Raw genomic sequence first — 19,186 nt, forward strand, 5'->3', positions numbered from 1 at the left:
TTATTCGGAAGTATAATCAAGGTTTCACATTTTTCAAATCCATTAAATATTTTAGACCTTTTCTCTTAAAATCACACACAAAAGTGATTGTACCTTTCCCAGCAGTAAGGAAATTACTTATTCGAAGAGAGGTAATTGGGTGAGGTCTTTACAGGAATTTGATCTTGAAATAAAAAAAGATAATCTTTTTAAGGACAAGGTTTTTGTAGGTGGTGACTAGTGTAACTAATAATACATTGGAAGATGATTAAGGTAAAAGAATTCAAGTTTTAGAGGTATGTCCTATTGATATTGAATCTCACTATGTTGATTTAATTTTCTATCTAAAAGATGGCTATGCACCTATTGAACTGGATTCAAAAAGAAAATAGTGTTGAGACCAAAATTCAATCAATATCAACTCATTAATAATGTTTTGTTCCAAAAGAATTATGACTCTATCTTGCTTAGATCTTTAGAGAAACCTGAAGCTGAAATGGTGTTGTAGGAATTACATGATGGACCAGTTGGAGGACATTATAGTGGAGATACTACTAGCCACAAAATCCTCCATGCTAGATATTACTGGCCCACCTTGTTCAAGGACACTCATTCTTATGTGAGAAAATGGAACGTCCTCCAGACCGCTTGAGGAAAATAGAAGTAAATAACATTTCCTTTACAACTAGTTAATATTGAGGAGCCATTCGAACAACGGGGGATATATATTATAGGTGAGATTGTTCCAAATTATTCTAAGAAGTAGAAATATTCCTTTCTGTTTCTGATTTGCCTAGATCGCACAGAGTCGCAGGGCAAAGAGCATACGTAGAAATGAAAGGTATAGATCCGGTTAAAAAAAAAGGGCTAAATAAACCGAAACCGAAATAAGCAGAGAGAAAATAACAGTAAACTGCAAAAAAAACACTGTATACCTCCCGATCTGAAAAATGACGCAGCTAGGGCTACCGGAAACCTTTTCGCGTGAAACAAAAGGGGTTCCTCATTGGAACAGATGCTCCGAACGCAACAGAGCAGTCCTCTCGGCCCGAAAGCAGTCAGAAACAGCAGATCTAGGAAACGACAGCCGCATGCAGTTCTACTGGCTTCAGATTTGGATCACCAACAGACGCGGCCCTCAAATAGCTCTGATACCATGTAGGAATTTATAGGGTAAGTTCCTCAGAAAGAATACCAAAAGGACACCGCTCACAACCAGATTGCAGATCAATACACCAGTATTTTTGACGTGGTTAAAACCCTCAAAGTGCAAGGAGGGAAACAGTCCACGGCCTGTCCCAACGTGGGTACTACAGGCAATTTATTAATCAAAGAATGAAAATTTACATAAGCTTCTCTCATGCACGGATTACCCGAACAATGACCCTCCATGCGCTATAAATAGAACTCATGGACCAATCGGGTGTCAAGCCACGGATCAAGTGTCGGTAATACCGAGGAGAGAATGAACCGTCAGATCACTACATATCGTGATCGTCGGTTTGTAAGTTACAAAATGTACAACGGTAAAGAAACACACTTTAACCTAACTCTATACTAGACCAAGTTGAACTTAACTATATCCTATGTGTCAGAATATCCTAACAGTGTCATCCCTCCAACGGCCCAGATCTGGCCATCAGATGGGCGCCACGTGTCATGCTTTCGATGGCCCAGATCTGGCCGTGGGATGGATGCCACGTGTCATGCCTTCAACGGCCTAGATCTGGCCATCCGATCGGCGCCACGTGTCACGATTTCAACGGCCCAGATCTAGCCATCGGATGGGCGCCACGTGTCACGATTTCAACGGCCCAGATTTGGCCATCGGATCGGCGCCACGTGTCACGATTTCAACGGCCCAAATCTGTCCATCGGATGGGTGCCACGTGTCTCGCCTGCAACGGCCCAAATGTAACCATCGGATGGGCGCCACGTGTCATCCATTCAACGGCCTAGATCTGGCCATCGGATGGGCGCCACGTGTCAGGCTTTCAACGGCCCAGATTTGGCTGTGGGATGGGCGCCACATGTCACGCCTTCAACGGCCCAGATCTGGCCATCGGATGGGCGCCACCTGTCACAATTTCAACGGCACAGATTTGGCCATCGGATTGGCGCCACATGTCACGATTTCAACGGCCCAGATCTGGCCATCGGATGGGCGCCACGTGTCACGCCTGCAACGACCCAGATGTGCCCACCGGATGGGCGCCATGTGTCATGCCTTCAACGACCCAAATCTGGCCATCGGATGGGCACCACGTGGCATGCCTTCAGCGGCCCAGATCTGGACATCGGATGGGCGCCACATGTCACGATTTCAACGGCCCAGATTTGGCCATCCGATGGGCGCCACGTATCTCGATTTCAACGGCCCAGATCTGGCCATCGGATGGGCACCACATGTGACGCCTTCAACGGCCCAGATGTGCCCATCGGATGAGCGCCACGTGTCATCCCTTCAACGGCCCAGATCTGGCCATCAGATGGGTGCCACGTGTCATGCTTTCAACGGCCCAGATTTGGCCGTGGGATGGGCGCCACGTGTCACGCCTTCAACGGCCCAGATCTGGCCATCGGATGGGTGCCACATGTCACAATTTCAACGGCCACGTGTCTCGATTTCAACGGCCCAGATGTGGCCATCGAATGGGCGCCATGTGTGACGCCTGCAACGGCCCAGATGTGCCCATCGGATGAGTGCCACGTGTCATCCCTTCAACGGCCTAGATCTGGCCATCGGATGGGTGCCACGTGTCATACTTTCAATGGCCCATATCGGATGGGCGCCACGTGTCACGCCTACAACGGCCCAGATCTGGCCATCGGATGAGCGTCACGTGTCATCCCTTCAACAACCCAGATCTGTCCCATTGAGGACGTGACAAGTGGAGGCCGTCCAATGGGGAGATCTGTGCCGTAGAGGGCATGAAAAGTGGCGGACTCTCGTGCCCGATCTATGACAAGTGGCAACCTGTGAGGCGTCGGATCTGGTTATCAGATCTGTGGCAAGTGGCGGCCAATATGGCCATCAGGCCTATGACAAGTGGCGGCCTCTCTGGCTCCGGATCTGGCCAACAGATCTTCGACAAGTGTTGGCTTCTAACCCTCCCGATCTGGTAATCGGATGGCTGAAAAGTGGTAACCTCTCCGACAAATTAACGCAAAACACTATATTTTCTTTGCACCGACAGATTTATAAAGAGTCGTTAATCATATATGTGGGATATATCATCTGCATTGTTAATTTCATTATTCTTCTGCAACAACGTAACGTATGTTGACGTATTTATTTGTTGATTTGTTGTTCCACTGGGGTTTTGGAATGGCAAGGGTGTAGATATGCTACTCTAGAACTACCCCCATACAGCGTTGGTAGTTGTTGATCGTTGTTGCGCTTAACATGTAACGCATACGCAATTCATCCGCAAGAGTGTGAAAATAAAAATTGGGAAAATAGAGTGCAATTTGAGTCCAGTCCACGCCCTCAGTTAAGGAGCAAAACTAGATGACCACAACTCAAGTCTGGCGACTTACCCTCAATCGAAGGATCCAGAGTTTAGCGCCTTAACCGTTTGAAGAGAATAATGCACGACAAATCAACTTTGGCCACTCGACCATATTAACTGAAAAATAAATTATAACTCAACTCTGGCAACATAGAGCACTGAGCTGGATGCGTAGTAAAATGGAATTGTTTTATATCTGTAAATTTAATAATCTCTTGCAACTTGACCACTAAGGTGGATGTGCACTAAAGTGGAATTTCTTTATGTTTGAAAATGTAATAAAAACAATGGCTATACAGATTTTTAATGGAGAAAATATATATATATATATATATATATATATATATATATATATATATATATATATATATATATTTCGTTTTATTAATATATATAAGTGTATATAATTAAATTTATTAGAATATGTTTTTAATATAATAATAAATCATATTAAAGCGAAAATATGGTGAAAAAATTATTATTCATGAAAATGAAAAAAATAGAAAAAGGAAAAAAAATAAATAGATAAACTAAAAACAACTTGTTTTGACGATGAACCACATTTGTAGGTTTGTTGACAAATGTTTTATTATGTGATTTCCGCCAAAGACTCTTCTCAAAAAAACTTACATGGATCACAAAACCCTAAATTCAATAAACAAAAATTAGTAACTATTAGAAATGGAAATTACTAAACAACCAATAATAAGAGCTCAACCAATCACCTTACAAATAAATAAATTTCAATAATAATAAAATTTGAATTTCTAATGTTAAATTATGGATAAGCGTCTTAATTTTTTGGTCAAAGACAAACTAATACCTAGTCGAATGCATTATACTAAGAAAAAACAATGTCGAATGCATTGTACTAAGAAAAAACAATGTCGGGAGTGGATTGAACCTGTGCCCTCCGTCTAGGAATATCGGACACCTGAGAGGTCGACACTTGTCACAGATTGGGCCCCTGAGAGGCCAACACTTGTCAGTGATGGTTAGATTAGCTAGACACCATCGGATGCTTTACTCCATGGCCAAAGTTGCAGGTTCTACGTAGAATAGCTAGACACCATCAGATGCTTTACTCCATGGACAAAGTTGCAGAGTCGTCAATGAGAAGGGGGATTCCAAAGGACAATACTTTGCTTCGTAAGCGACGCCTTTTCCATCATCTCCTCGGATCATCCTCAACTTATTATTACAACACTCAAATGGTCAATTGGCCAATGTAATACTTGATCTATAACAATAAAATAATAATAATAATAATTGTTTAATAAATTTTATTTTATTATATAATATCATTTTTATATGATTTTTCTACATGTTTTATTTATTTAGGGCTTAAACCTATGTCAAAAAATTCAAATGTCAAAAGCTTGACCAATCCTGTTTACCCTAAAAACCATTATTCCAGTTTATCCATAGTAAAAAATAAATAAATATATTAAAAATCAATAAAATTAAATTAAATTACATTACATTACATATATTTCACAGTAAAAAATAAATAAATCTATTAAAAATCAATAAAATTACATATAGATTCAATATATATTGAATAATTTGAAATTTAATATATTTAAAACTATATTTCTAATAATTTTGATTATTCCATAATTTTTTACATACAACATTGGATTTTCTTATAATTTTGATATGATGAATTTTCTATAATTTTAATATGATTATTCCATTATTTTCTAAATACAACATTAGATTTCTTATAATTTTGATATCATAAATTTTTCTATAATTTTGATACGTAGATAATTAAATGTGTGTAAATTTAATAACTAGAACATATCTATTTCAAGTTTAAATTTAATGAATTTGAAAAAGTAATTATTCCCCAGCAAAAATCTACTTTTTATACATCTTTTCTTATAATTTTGAAATCATGAATTTTTTATAATTTTGAAACCTAGATATCAATTCTACTTTTTACACATATTTTCTTATAATTTTGACATCATGAAATTTTCTATAATTTCGAAACCTAGATATCAATTAAATGTGTGTAAATTTAATGACTAGAACAGATCGATCAATTTTAAATTTAATAAATTTGACATCATGAATTTTTCTATAATTTCGAAACCTAGATATCAATTAAATGTGTGTATATTTAACGACTAGAACAGATCGATTTTAAGTTTAATGAATTTGAAAAAATGATTAATCACTAGCAAAAGTCTATTCTTTGCACATCTACTACAAAGTTTCCAAGATTTATAGATACATATAAAAAATAAACCATAAATCATGAATACAAATAATTTTTTACATGATTTTTTTCAATAATAATACTTTTATTGAAGAAAAAAAAACAATATAACAAAGTTTCGAAGATTTATTTTTACATATAGATATATGTAAAAAAAATAAACCACCAATCCTGATTACAAATATTTTTTTATATGATTTTAATGATTTTAATTTTTTACGTAATTTTAATGATTTTAATTCCATAATAATATGCCTTCCATTAAAGAAAAAAAACAGACCAAATGCTCTGCTCTTCTCTTCTTTTGAACTAGGTAGACAGGAAAAAAACACACTCTAAATCATTCAAATTCAGGAGACTATAATACATGACCATAAAATCAAAAGAATAAACGAATAACAACTGTGTACCCAAAAGCAGCATACAGTACTATATTGTAGAATCAACGAATGACTGTGTACCCAAAAGCAGCATACAGTAATAGTAAAGTATTGTATTGTATAGTTATTATATGATATCATGTATGAGGGTTTTATGCGTGTGAGTCACAAAACCAAAAATTAAAAACAAAAAAATATAACATTATCAAATGATAAAATTTAAAACTATTAAACCTGAGATTAAATAATAATAATACCAGAATTCAATTTAAGTTGAAGATAGTACCAAATCTGATCAACTAGAAGTGGAACCTCTCTTTCCTCCAATTTAGTTCATTCATAATACAATTTTAAACGAATATGAAGTTGAGTTCAAGAGGAAAGATTCATTGGTAGGCATGGTAATTGATCACCTCGTAGCATTCATCTGTGATCTTTTTGAAATCACAGTTTTTATAGCCTCCAATTTAGTTCATACAATTTTAAACGAATATGAAGTTGAGTTCAAGAGGAAAGATTCATTAGTAGGCATGGCAATTGATCACCTCATAGCATTCATCTTTGATCTTTTTGAAATCACAGTTTTTATAGCAAATAAGGGAAAATATCAGTATCTTTTATAGCCAATAAGGAAAAAACTACTCAGCTAAACCAATCGCATTATTACATGTTACATTTCTTGCTGTTAATCAATCCCTTTGTTAGTACTTTGAATGTAGCGATGGTTAAGCAAAAACTACTCAGCTAAACCAATCGCATTATTACATGTTACATTTCTTGCTGTTAATCAATCCCTTTGTTAATACTTTGAATGTAGCGATGGTAAAGCATAATCCGTTTTTTCTAATTATTGTTGCTATGATATCATACGTATGAGTCCTATATCTACTGCTGTGGAGTGACAAAATTCAGGTTCTATTTCCTCCAGCTGATAAACAACCTCATCCATGTCTGGCCTTGGCCTTGCAAAAGGTGCAGGGTCCACACAATGCATAGCCAGTTGCAAAGCGTTAACTCATCACCATAATTGGAAAAAAAATTCATCAATTCCAGGTCAAAAGCTTCATTAGTCCACTCTTCTTTCAAAGCAACCCAATCAGGAAGGTCCATCTCACAGTCTGCGGTCGTGGGTTCACGTGGTGCCTCGCCAGCCAGAAGCTCCAGCAAGACAATCCTAAAGCTGTATACATCTGTCATGGTGGTGGCTTTCTTCAGTTTTGTGAGTTCAGGAGCCCCTGCTGTGGCAATCACATTAGAATTGGCAGCAGTTGTCATCAACCTAGACAAGCCAAAATCTGCAATCTTGGCATTCAAGTTTGCATCAAACAGGATGTTGCTGGAAGTGACATTTCCATGAATGATGTTCTCATTGATGTGTAGATAAGCAAGTCCTTGCGCTGCACGAATTGCAACTTCCATTCTGGTGTGCCAATTCAAAGGTGTCTCTGTGCCTCTTGCTGCCAAGGAGAAGAAATCATTATTTCTGAGTAATTTTGAGTGATATAAGACCCAAATCGTTTAGGGTGCATTTCCTCAGTATTGGGCCATATACCGATAAAAGGTGAACTGATTTCATTTACATAAACCACATTTTAATGTAAACCTAACTTTATCAAATTGTGCTCTTATTTGGGTAAGAAAAATACCATGAAGGAATGCTGCAAGGTTTCCACTAGGCATGAAGTCAAATTATGATGCCTGATCTTCCCAAGAACATTAGCTTCTGTCTCAAATTTTCTTTGATTCTTTCTTATTCGCTCCCTTAGCTTCTTCACTGCCACTTGATTCCCGTCCTCCAAAGTAGCCTTTTACACAGTTCCATAAGTGCTCTTGCCCATTACTTCTGCAGTTGCACAAAGTCGGCCATCCACTGTGGTATTGCTGTGAATACCTGACAACCATCTGTTGTGGCAACTACATTGGAATTGGCAGCAGTTGTCATCAACCTAGACGAGCCAGAATCTGTAATCTTGTCATTCATGATTGCATCAAGCAGGATGTTGCTGGAAGTGAGATTTCCATGAATGATGTTCTCATTACTGCGCAGATAAGCAAGTCCTGCCCGTGCACCAATTGCAATTTCCATGAATGATGTTCTCATTGCGGCGTAGATAAGCAAGTCCTCGCCATGCACCAATTGCAATTTCCATGAATAATTTTCTCATTGCTGCGTAGCTAAGCAAGTCCTTGTCATGCACCAATTGCAATTTCCATGAATGGTGTTCTCATTGCTGCGTAGATAAGCAAGTCCTTGCCATGCACCAATTGCAATTTCCATCCTGGTGTGCCAATTCAAAGGTGTCTTGTCTGTGAGCCTCTTGCTGCCAAGGAGAAGAAAACAGTATCAATCAGAGATTTCTGAGTAATTTTGAGTGATATAAGACCAAATTCGTTTGGGATGCATTTCTCTGGATTGGGCCATATACCAATAAAAAGTGAACTAATTTCATTTACATAAACCACATTTTAATGCAAGCCTAAGTTTATCAAACTGTGCTCTTATTTGGGTAAGAAAAATACCATGAAGGAATGCTGCAAGTTTTTCACCAGACATGAAGTCAAAGACCAAGAGTTTTTCATCTTTAGGTCCCCAGTAATAAGCTCTCAGAAGCAAGCAAATTAAGATGCCTGATATTCCCAAGAGCATTAGCTTCTGTCTCAAATTCTCTTTGACTCTTTGTTATTCGCTCCCTCAGCTTCTTCACTGCAACTTGATTTCCCGTCCTCCGAAGTAGCCTTATACACAGTTCCATAAGTGATCTTGCCCATTAATTCTGCAGTTGCACAAAGTAGGTCATCTGCTGTGAATACCAGACAACCATCTGCTGTGGCAATCACATTGGAAATGGAAGCAATTGTCATCAACCTAGACAAGCCAAAATCTGCAATCTTGGCATTCAATGCAATCACATTGGAATTAGCAGCAATTGTCATCAACCTAGACAAGCCAAAATCTGCAATCTTGGCATTCATGTTTGCATCAAGCAGGATGTTGCTGGAAGTGACATTTCCCTGAATGATGTTCTCATTGCTGCGTAGATAAGCTAGTCCTTGCCCTGCACCAAATGCAATTTCCATCCTTGTGTGCCAATTCAAAGGTGTCTCTGAGCCTCTTGCTGCCAAGGAGAAGAAAACAAGAAAACAGTATCCATCAGAGATTCCCAAGTAATTTTGAGTGATATAAAACACAATTCGTTCGGGGTGCATTTCCTCAGGATTGGGCCATATATCAATAAAAAGTGAACTAATTTCATTTGCATAAACCACATTTTAATGCAAACCTAAGTTTATCAAACTGTGCTCTTATTTGAGTAAGAAAAATACCATGAAGGAATGTTGCAAGGCTTCCACCAGGCATGAAGTCAAAGACCAAGAGTTTTTCATCTTTAGGTCTCCAGTAATAAGCTCCCAGAAGCAAGCAAATTAAGATACCTGATCTTCCCAAGAGCATTAGCTTCTGTCTCAAATTCTCTTTGACTCTTTGCTATTCGCTCCCTCAGCTTCTTCACTGCAACTTGATTCCTGTCCTCCAAAGCAGCCTTTTACACAGTTCCATAAGTGCTCTTGCCCATTATATATGCAGTTGCACAAAGAAGGTCATCTGCTGTGAATACCAGACAACCATCAAAGTGTATAAGCTTTCCTCCTTCGACCACAGCAGCAGTGCCCTTCTCTCCCACAACTTTGCCAATAGAATTCCGACCCAAGAAACAGAAGAGGAGAACTAAACCAATGATCATCATCAAGCCAAGAACGCTCCCAATAATAATTAAAATGAGCCATATAATTTTAAGTATTCTTCCCTTCTTTCACGGTTAGTTCGATTGAGATACTGCTGGAGACCCACTTGGTGATAAGGACTGATTACAAGGGGTTGTAATATCGTATCCACAGAGACCCAAATTCCCTGCAAAAGAGGTAGCATTGGATTTTCTTGGCAAATACGATGGGGCAGGACCACGAAACCGATTGTCAGAGACATTGAAGCTCTTAAGATTGCTCAGCCTTACTAGAGTAGATGGTATGACGCCATTCAGCTTGTTAATTGATAAATCAAGTAATGACAGGCCAGTGATATCTCCAATGGACAGTGGAATCTGTCCAGTCGAATTGTTGTGTCTCAGACACAGGGGCTACCATTTTCTGAAGATTTCCTATTTTGCTGGGAATGGTATCGCTAATTATATTGTGACCTAAATCTAATTGGTTAAGAGAAGTAGGATTGCTGAGGTGTTCTGAAACTTCCATTCAATCTATTATAGGATAGGTCAAGGGCTTGGAACTGTTTAAGATTGCCAAGCTCATTCGGATTGTGTCCTTGAAGTTGATTGTGACTCAGGTTAAGTTGCTGAAGCTTTCTCAGATTTGCCGGTGAGGGGGAATGCTTCCAGCAAATGCATAGTTCTCAATATTCAAGTACTGGAGCTGGTACTCCTGCTTTCCTTCACCCTGTGTATTAGCCAATGAGCTCTGGAGATCATTATTCTGGAGGTTTCGAAATGTCAGAGAAGGATTCTGAGCCAGGTCTGCAGGAAATGATCCAGTGAGGTTGTTGATGCTCAAGTTAACTCTATATAGGTTGCTTGAACTTCCAATCCCAAGAGGAATAGCCCCACTGAATAAATTGTTACTCAGATCCAGATCTTGAAGGGAAGGAAAATCACCAATCCCTTGTGGAATGGTACCAGAGAGCTTGTTGTTAAAGAGTTACACCCGCTTAGGTTCCTCATAACAGCCAGGGAACTTGGCACTGCACCGGCTAAGACATTGTCATGCAGATTCAGCTTTCTCTGTGTAGTGAGCTAACCCACTTGCTCAGTAATACGACCTCCCAAACCCCTCCATGGAATCTGTATTGAGATCACTTGGCCATTAACACATTTGATTCCAAGCCATCCTTCAGAGCATGCTCCAATCCCACTGTCACTCCAGCTCTTCAAAACACCTCGAGGATCATCAAGGGCACGCTTGAAGGCCCCAAGAGCCTGATGATCCTGTTGTGTGACAATCATCCCATCATAATGCCATCATCCCATCATCAGATTTCCCAGTGAGGGGGAACGCTTCCAGCAAATGCATTGTTCTCGACATTCAAGTACTGGAGCTGGTACTCCTGCTTTCCTTCACCCCATGTATTAGGCAATGAGCCCTGGAGATCGTTATTCTGGAGGTTTAGAAATGTCAGAGAAGGATTTTGAGCCAGGTCTACAGGAGATGATCCAGTGAGGTTGTTGATGCTCAAGTTAACTCTAGATAGGTTGCTTGAACTTCCAATCCAAGAGGAATAGCCCCACTAAATAAATCGTTACTCAGATCCAAAGCTTGAAGGGGACGAGAATTACCAATCCCTCGTGGAATGGTACCAGAGAGCTTGTTGTTAAAGAGTTACACGCCCCTTAGGTTCCTCGGAACAGCCATGGAACTTGACACTGCACCGGCTAAGACATTGTCATGCAGATTCAGCTTTCTCATAGTGAGCTAACCCACTTGCTCAGTAATTCGACCTCCCAAACCCCTCCATGGAATCTGTATAGAGATCACTTGGCCATTAACACATTTGATTCCAAGTCATCCTTGAGAGCATGCTCCAATCCCACTGTCATTCCAGCTCTTCTAAACACCTCGAGGATCATCAAGGGCACGCTTGAAGGCCCGAAATGCCTTATTATCCTGCTGTGTGACAATCATCCCATTATAATGCCCTGAAACACTCGGCAAGCCTGATTATCCTGCTGCGTGACAATCATCCCATCATATTGCCCTGAAACAGTCAGCAAAAGTGTGAGGAACCAACATCACCAGCCTACCACCGCTAGTTTCTTCCTCTCTTTTCCCATAGTCTTCCCAAAAGAGCTTTAAGCACTATAGCTCCACTAGACCCTTCAGGGACAATATGCAAACCTACAAGCACAGATTAAGAAATTACAGCTCCAACCTGCTTTACAAAAACAATTCAAAACAAGAGATCAGCTTTACAGCAACACCAACAATAACAGCTAATATAGTAATATGTTGTCTCTGTTAATCCCTCCATATCCAAAATAAATCAAAATGAGCAATGCATTTTCCTGTCTTCAGAAAGATATTGCTTGAGCATTAAATACATATACATTGCTTCTGCAATACATTGATCACAAAAACTGAAGCATGTACTGCTTCTGCAATACCAATCTAGTCATTCTATACCAAAAATCAAAACACCATTTCTTTTAACCGAAGATTTGAAACTTCTTGGGCATGTGGATTAGGTGATTCTCAGGTAAACCCCCAAACCCATATAGCAATGCACTGAGGATAGAACCTGGGCCAGTTGTGATAAACTCCCACGCTTTCAAATTTGGACTAGATGTGGTAAACTACAGATCTAGCCATTGATTGGTGGGTGAACGATCTTGCAATAATGTACGTGGAAGGTATTTGTCGTGTTTACATTCTTGAGATTGCCTAGAAATAGTATTGGGCAGATTTCAAGTTTCTTGAAAGATTATCATTGAACAAATTATTTTCAGCAACAAGGATTAAAAAATCTCGAAGTAGAACCATGACCTCATAGAGGTGAGCTGTAAATTTTAGATTGGTAAAATTCAATAAATTTCAACATATTTGAAAACAAACACTGCTTTAACAACTTTACATGGTAATTTTCAACGTCAAACAATTAACCAAGTGATAATACTTGGGATATCGTCGTGGATTCATCAACATTATTGCAATGACAACCATGAACAGAACAATAAGCCCTAAAGATGTGAATTGCAATATAATTGTTTTTAATCAAAGTTATGGGAGAAACTCGAATATCACACCCTTTAACAAGATAATAATACTAGTGAAGCATGACCCTTCGAGACTCACGGGTCTTGACAATTCATAGGCCAAAACGAGTCACTCTCATAGAACCCACACATAAGACCCTTACCTATGCTGACTCGTGTTGACCCATTGACTCGCATACAACTTGCAGCGAACTCATATGAACCCATATAAGACCTATCCCTGGAAACAAAATTCATTTTTTTTAGATTTGTTGTACTTGTAATCTTCTACGTGTTGATCCTCTAAGGGTTGGTGTGGAAGCTGAACAGTTAGAGGGAGTCCAACAGACCACTTGGAATATGAAACCAAGGGTCACTAGACTTGTATAAATATGTATCATTGTGAATAATAATGTATATTATTATTCAAGGTTGATCCTTCATTTCTTCGCCATTGTTGGGTTTAACATGGTATCAAGCCACAATTTGTGGCCTTTTCCCACCATTAGTTGTGTGGTCTTTTTCAAACTAGGTGCTCTGCCATTCGACCGTTAAATATCTGACTCTTTGTGCACTATTTTCGCTGCCCTCTCTGCCTTCTGCATTGTCCTCCTCCTTGCAGAAACGTTACATTTACCTCAGAGCAAATCCTGTCAGTTATATTCTAGTTGCGAATGTCAGTTATATTCTAGTTGCGATTTTTGTCCAGTTATATGGCAGCTTTGAGAAACGCCAACGGTGACATATTAATTCACCTGATAATTATCAATCTTGGCATAAGCTCAGTCCTTTCATTTCTCAGGTTTTCCATTACCTCATAACCCTCCATCAATTTAGCCTCTGTCAGGAAATCCATTTGTTTCCTCTCTATGCGACTGAGGTAGGGATAGCTAAAATCGATTTTGATTTCAGACAATGAGGTCAGGGATAGCTAGCTAAAATCGATTTTGATTTCAGACAATGTACACACGCAGTCCTCATTCTTTGTGCATCGATTCATATTCTCTGTGCAAAGTTTCAAGCTGTTCTTATGCATTTACCTTATAATAAGTTGAATACTGTAACTAGGATTAAAATGATTTCTTTTTCTCTATGTTGTCAATGTCGCTATTTCTGCATGCTCAAATAGTTTGCAGTGATGGGAACCTATCTGCTCTAATATGCCAAAGAAATGCCAAATGCCTTACCATTGCTTCTGTGTGTTTTTCTAGAGAAGTCTCCAATCGCAACAGTGTTCTTTCTTCAACTCCATCAACCATCATATGTGAAGATGTTCTACTAGTTCTTGGTGCTAGTGGCGGAGACCTGGAAACTCTGATATTGACAACCGATGGCAAAGATCTTGAAAATTCGTCTTGTTCCCTTATTAGAGAACTAACTAATCTGGGTGGCACTATTTCTTCAACTTCGTGAACTAGTGACTGTGTAGATGTTGCAGATATTGATCCCAAAAATGGGACTCTTTCAGCTTCAATATTTTGATGAAGAGAAGTAGGATGTTCTGACATTTTAGTGTGTCCCTGGCTGTAGCGGCAGAAGATTCCAATCCTTCAACATCAAGCATTAATGGTCTAAGAGCGCGCTCATAACTCACACAACACATATGCAGCAGGCAAAGCGCACATAAAGTGCACGAATAGGTCACACCGCACATCGGTGGAAGTTGTCCGCCTCCATCTACATCCGGCGATGAAATTATAAACATTCTCGCTACTGGAAGCATTGAAACAATAGTCTGCTTGAACTTCCAGTAATAAACCACTTGAATTTGGTGACAAGGCATTTGCATGTTCATGAGGCTTTACCATTTGAGAGCAACCTATTTTTAAGCAGCACATCATTGATGATATCACAAAGTAAGGTAGCAAGCTACGTGGACTTTCCTTCGGAGAATTAAAATCAGCTTCAACGTTTTTTGTGTTTAATATATCGATCAATACTTTTGCTACGACTAGGAGGGTGTAGCCAAGAGCTCTGAGGTGAGACTAGTGAGCGATCAATTTTTGAAGACTTGTTGTTAGAGGCAGAGTATCGAAAGCTGATAGTGGATGTGCCAACTGAAAACTACTATGCAGACCCTCTCCTACAAAGGGTTTTACGTCGACTTGATTATGAAGAATCGTTTATTATGAAGCATTTAAACTCTAGTAAATGCAATGAGTATGTCCAGTCGACTTACTATATACAGTGCAAGTATTTTCAATGAAGACAAGCTCGTTTCATAAGCTTGGATCTCAGGCTTTTATAAGCTCGCATCTCAACATTGGTTATTGTATCGTTGAAGTCCAAGGGAACAACAGAGTTCAGGTTTCTACTTGCAACCATATTGCGCACAGGCCGAATTTTCAAATTTGATACTCTGGAAAGCTTCTCTAACTAGTATAATATTGATGCTCCTCTATGTTTCCACAAGTTTAGTAAGTATTTCAAAGTGAGATTGTTACTCCTATTAGTGATCCTAGAACCCCACGCGTTAATGATCTTGGTGCACAACTTTCATAAGAATTAGGCACTGTTTATGTTCTTTAAAGTTGAAGCAATTTGGCATTATCTAAGATATATGTTCGTAAGTTCACTTTACATTCTAAGCAAGTGCATTTGTAGTTCAAGCATTATTGTCAAATGGATTGAATTGATGATGCATTAAAGTTCTTGAATACTCTAATTTATTGCACTGTTGACGGGATGGTAAAAGTCAGTTAGGGAACTCTTTTTGACATCAAAATTTGTTTACAAAATGCACAAGAAAACATTGATTTTTTGCAGTAGGAGTCTCAGCTTCAGCAAGATGAGTTACAGTAGAAAAGGCATCCTTCTGAACTTGTTTTTGTTCAGAACAATCCCCTATTTGACTTCGAAATAGGATACTATGAGCAGCAACCAAGTCATCAAGTCAATAAAGTTGAGGTTGATTTAGATCAAGTGCCCATTTTAGAAGCAGCTTTGCATACAGGTGTGGAAATTCAACGTTCACTTCCCAACCCAATCATCAGTCCTTGGAAAGAACTTGTGCATAACAAGCACAAAATTGGTCTTGGGTATCACAAGGATGTGTCCTTTCATATTCCAGATTACTCAAAGCCCATCCAGTTCTATAGTGTTGGGTTTATTCATGACAATTCACCTTCAGTTGTTCTAGGTTCTGGTCCTCTTCCACAACAACCACAACAAATTGTTACATGTCAACATTGTGACAAATTTGGCCATATGAAAGATCATTGTTTTGATCTTCATCCATGTGAGCACTATCATAAAACCACTCATTCTTCAAACAGACGCTTCAAAACAAGCCTCCTGCAAGAACAAAAATTCGTCTTGGATGAACCGCTTCTTGGCAATGGGCTTCAACAACCAAGAAGATATTTCAGTCATATGTCAGAACTTGTTCTAGAGTATTGAACAATCTTGCAGTTGACTTTTCTCCATCTTCTCACCTTGTCTCTGACAGGGGGGGTGATGGTCATATACAAGCTTCAAAGCCACATCAAGCGAGCACGAGCCACAACTTTCCATACCATATTCAGAGTTGTAGCCAGAGACAGAGATGCCCTTGAGCATACCTTTGGTTGGTGGTTAGCCTTAAACCATCTATGTGGGGTTGAGACCTCCTTTTTCAAGTTGAGCTTCTCCCTCTTCAAATAATTGGGGACACTTCCTCTAGCATAAGACTTCAGCTTCTTGCCATTTCTGGAAGAGTTTCAAGAATTGCATTAAGAATTCTAGAGTTGGTGGTCATCCTTAAACCACCGCGGGTTGTAGACCTCCCTTCTTCCAAGTTGAAGGTCTCCCTTTCCAAAGCATTAGGGACACTTCCTCTAGTAGAACACTTCAGCTCTAAGTTGCATGAAGCGCCAAAATATTTCGAAGTTTCTGAAATGGGTATGTTTAGAAACATCACCTCCCAAAAATGGAAACATTGGCTGAAATGTCATATATATATATATATATATATATATATATATATATATATATAAAGTGAATAACATAATATTTTGCAAGAAAAAAGGGAATAAGACCCATAGATGAAATTATAGAAGGAAAACCAAGTCTATATTGACTCTCATATATGATTACATTACGGTCGAGTTTCGCAGCTTCAAGTACGGGTATGTCTCAAAACGTCGGGTCCCTAGAAATTTTGTGCAACATAGCTTCAACTTCTTGCCAGATTTGGAAGAGTTCCAGGAACTGCACTAAGTGTTCCAATGTTGGTGGTCATATTTAAACCATCACCTTATACCAACATTTCAGAGAGCACATTCAGCCTAATGTTGCCATACATTTTTGCACATTTTGTATTACAGCTCTCTTCTTGGACTCATACATACCCCTTCAGATTAAGGGGGGGATATGTTGGACACGTAATCCTCTAAGGGTTGGTGTGGAAGTTGAACAGTTAACAAGAGTCCAAGAGACCACTTGGAATGTGAAATCAAGGGTCACTAGACTCGTATAAATATGTATCATTGTGAATAATAATGCATTCAAGGCTGATCCTTCATATCTTTTGTCTTCGCCACAGTTGTGTTTAACAAGATCAGGTGGAGGGAAAGGGAAAATGGAGGGAGTCTGTATTTTGTTGAGTCTTATAAGAGTTTTATATGGGTTGTTCCCAATTCTTATACGAGTCGTTGTGTCAATAGCCAGACGAGTCTTATACGAGTACATGCAACATTGGATAATACCATGAAACCATGACATTGTGTGAACAACAAATATTTCAACGGGTTGAAGGAAGATAATAAAAGATGCGGAAATCTCAACCAATTTTGAGAGAAAGGCTTTAAATATTCTTCCGGTGTTTCATTTCCAAGTTCCATAAAGTTATGGATAGGAAAGAATTTCATCAAATAGAAATTTTTTCTATCAATCATACTACTTTGATGATTGAAGCGATATATGAGGATTGATAATGTAAGTACTTTATTTATGAGAAAAGCATGAGTTACCCATCCTGTCCACTACATTTACACAGAGTATACAGTATCTTCACCACCTAACCTTTTCACACTATACAACTATAGTCGCTCACTATACAAAGTGAACAAATATAATTTAGTATGAGACCGAAAATGAAAGATATAATACACTAAATCACAAACAAATGGAATGACGAATTAACCATGCATGCCTCCCTTCTCATGACCATTGCCCACACCCATGGAATCATTAGCCATAGAGAAAAGTAAGTGAATCATTACCATACTAATTGATTGGTTAAAGCATTAATATGGTTACCTGCTCCACATTTATGTTCTCATTCATGCGACAAGTTGTTTGGCCGTGTGTGTAATGAAGGTTGGATAAGTCTATCTTGTCTTGTCACGCCTTGCAATGTAGGTGGCATATCATTGTTGTATTATATTTGTCATCATTGGTCTAATTTTTTGATTCATGTGCTATAATTGTCATCATTGGTCTGATTTTTCTCATGAATCGAGGAGGAACTGTAAAGGTTGTTTTAGTATGCTAATTTATTGGGACAGCAAAGTTGATCCCTATGTTGTTGTAGCCATAGTTTTAAAACCGGTTGGGACAAATCAAAAACCGACCAAACTGACCAATTCATTAGGCAACCAAGTCGAACCAGGCAAAAAACTCAATTTAAGGGCTAACTTCGCCAAAAAATCACAACAACCAGACCAAACTGGCCGGTTTTTTACGAAACCAATCGATTTATGTTCAAACCGGATGGTTCTGTCATAAACTGGATAGCTCATTACCAAGGTCGCGACGGACAGTGACAGACCCACACAAACTCTTTTTGGAAGCTTCCTGGGTGTTTTGAAGGAAAAGTAAGGGTTGTTTCCCTCCAAAAACACCCTCTCCAAGCCTTTAAAAGGAGATCAACCCCCTCATTTGTCTCACACATCTCATTTGGAGTTCTTGTCAGTTTCATTGGGAGCTTGGAAAGTGTTGAGTTTTTGCTAGATTAGTGGAACAACAAAGATTTTGAGCTAAGTACTAGCCACCATGCCTCCAAAAGCCAAGGATATTGTATGGGCTCATGGTGATATGATTGATGGAAAAATGACCTACAAATATTGCCAAAAATCTATTGAAGGAGGGGGTATTAACAGGTTCAAGAAACACTTGGCTAGGATAGGAGGCCATGTAAAGCCATGTGGAGCACCAAATGAAGTAATAAGGCAAAATACCTTCAGAAGTTTGAGACTCAAGTCACTGAACTAGTAGTAGACTGTAGTAGACTGTAGGCCAATGGTCCCATAGCTTGTAGCATTGATTTTGGACTTTATAGTCCATTTAGAACCTCATTGCTTATGTATTTTGTCGATGATATGCATTGCATTGGGTGTCATTTTGATATATTCA

General features: G+C 38.9%; 2 pseudogenes; both read right to left on the bottom strand.

The window, feature by feature from the left end:
- Positions 1-6,693: 6,693 nt before the first annotated feature.
- The window catches only part of LOC149160642 (putative leucine-rich repeat receptor-like protein kinase IMK3), a 54,702-nt pseudogene continuing 42,209 nt past the window's right edge, over positions 6,694-19,186 (bottom strand).
- On the bottom strand, positions 11,082-11,810 carry LOC149160643 (uncharacterized; annotated as a pseudogene).

This window comes from Pinus tabuliformis, chromosome 5_2 (assembly GCF_031772625.1).
Source record: "Pinus tabuliformis cultivar Carrire ecotype Pingquan chromosome 5_2, CPIR1, whole genome shotgun sequence".
In the NCBI taxonomy this organism is placed as follows: Eukaryota; Viridiplantae; Streptophyta; class Pinopsida; order Pinales; family Pinaceae; genus Pinus; species Pinus tabuliformis.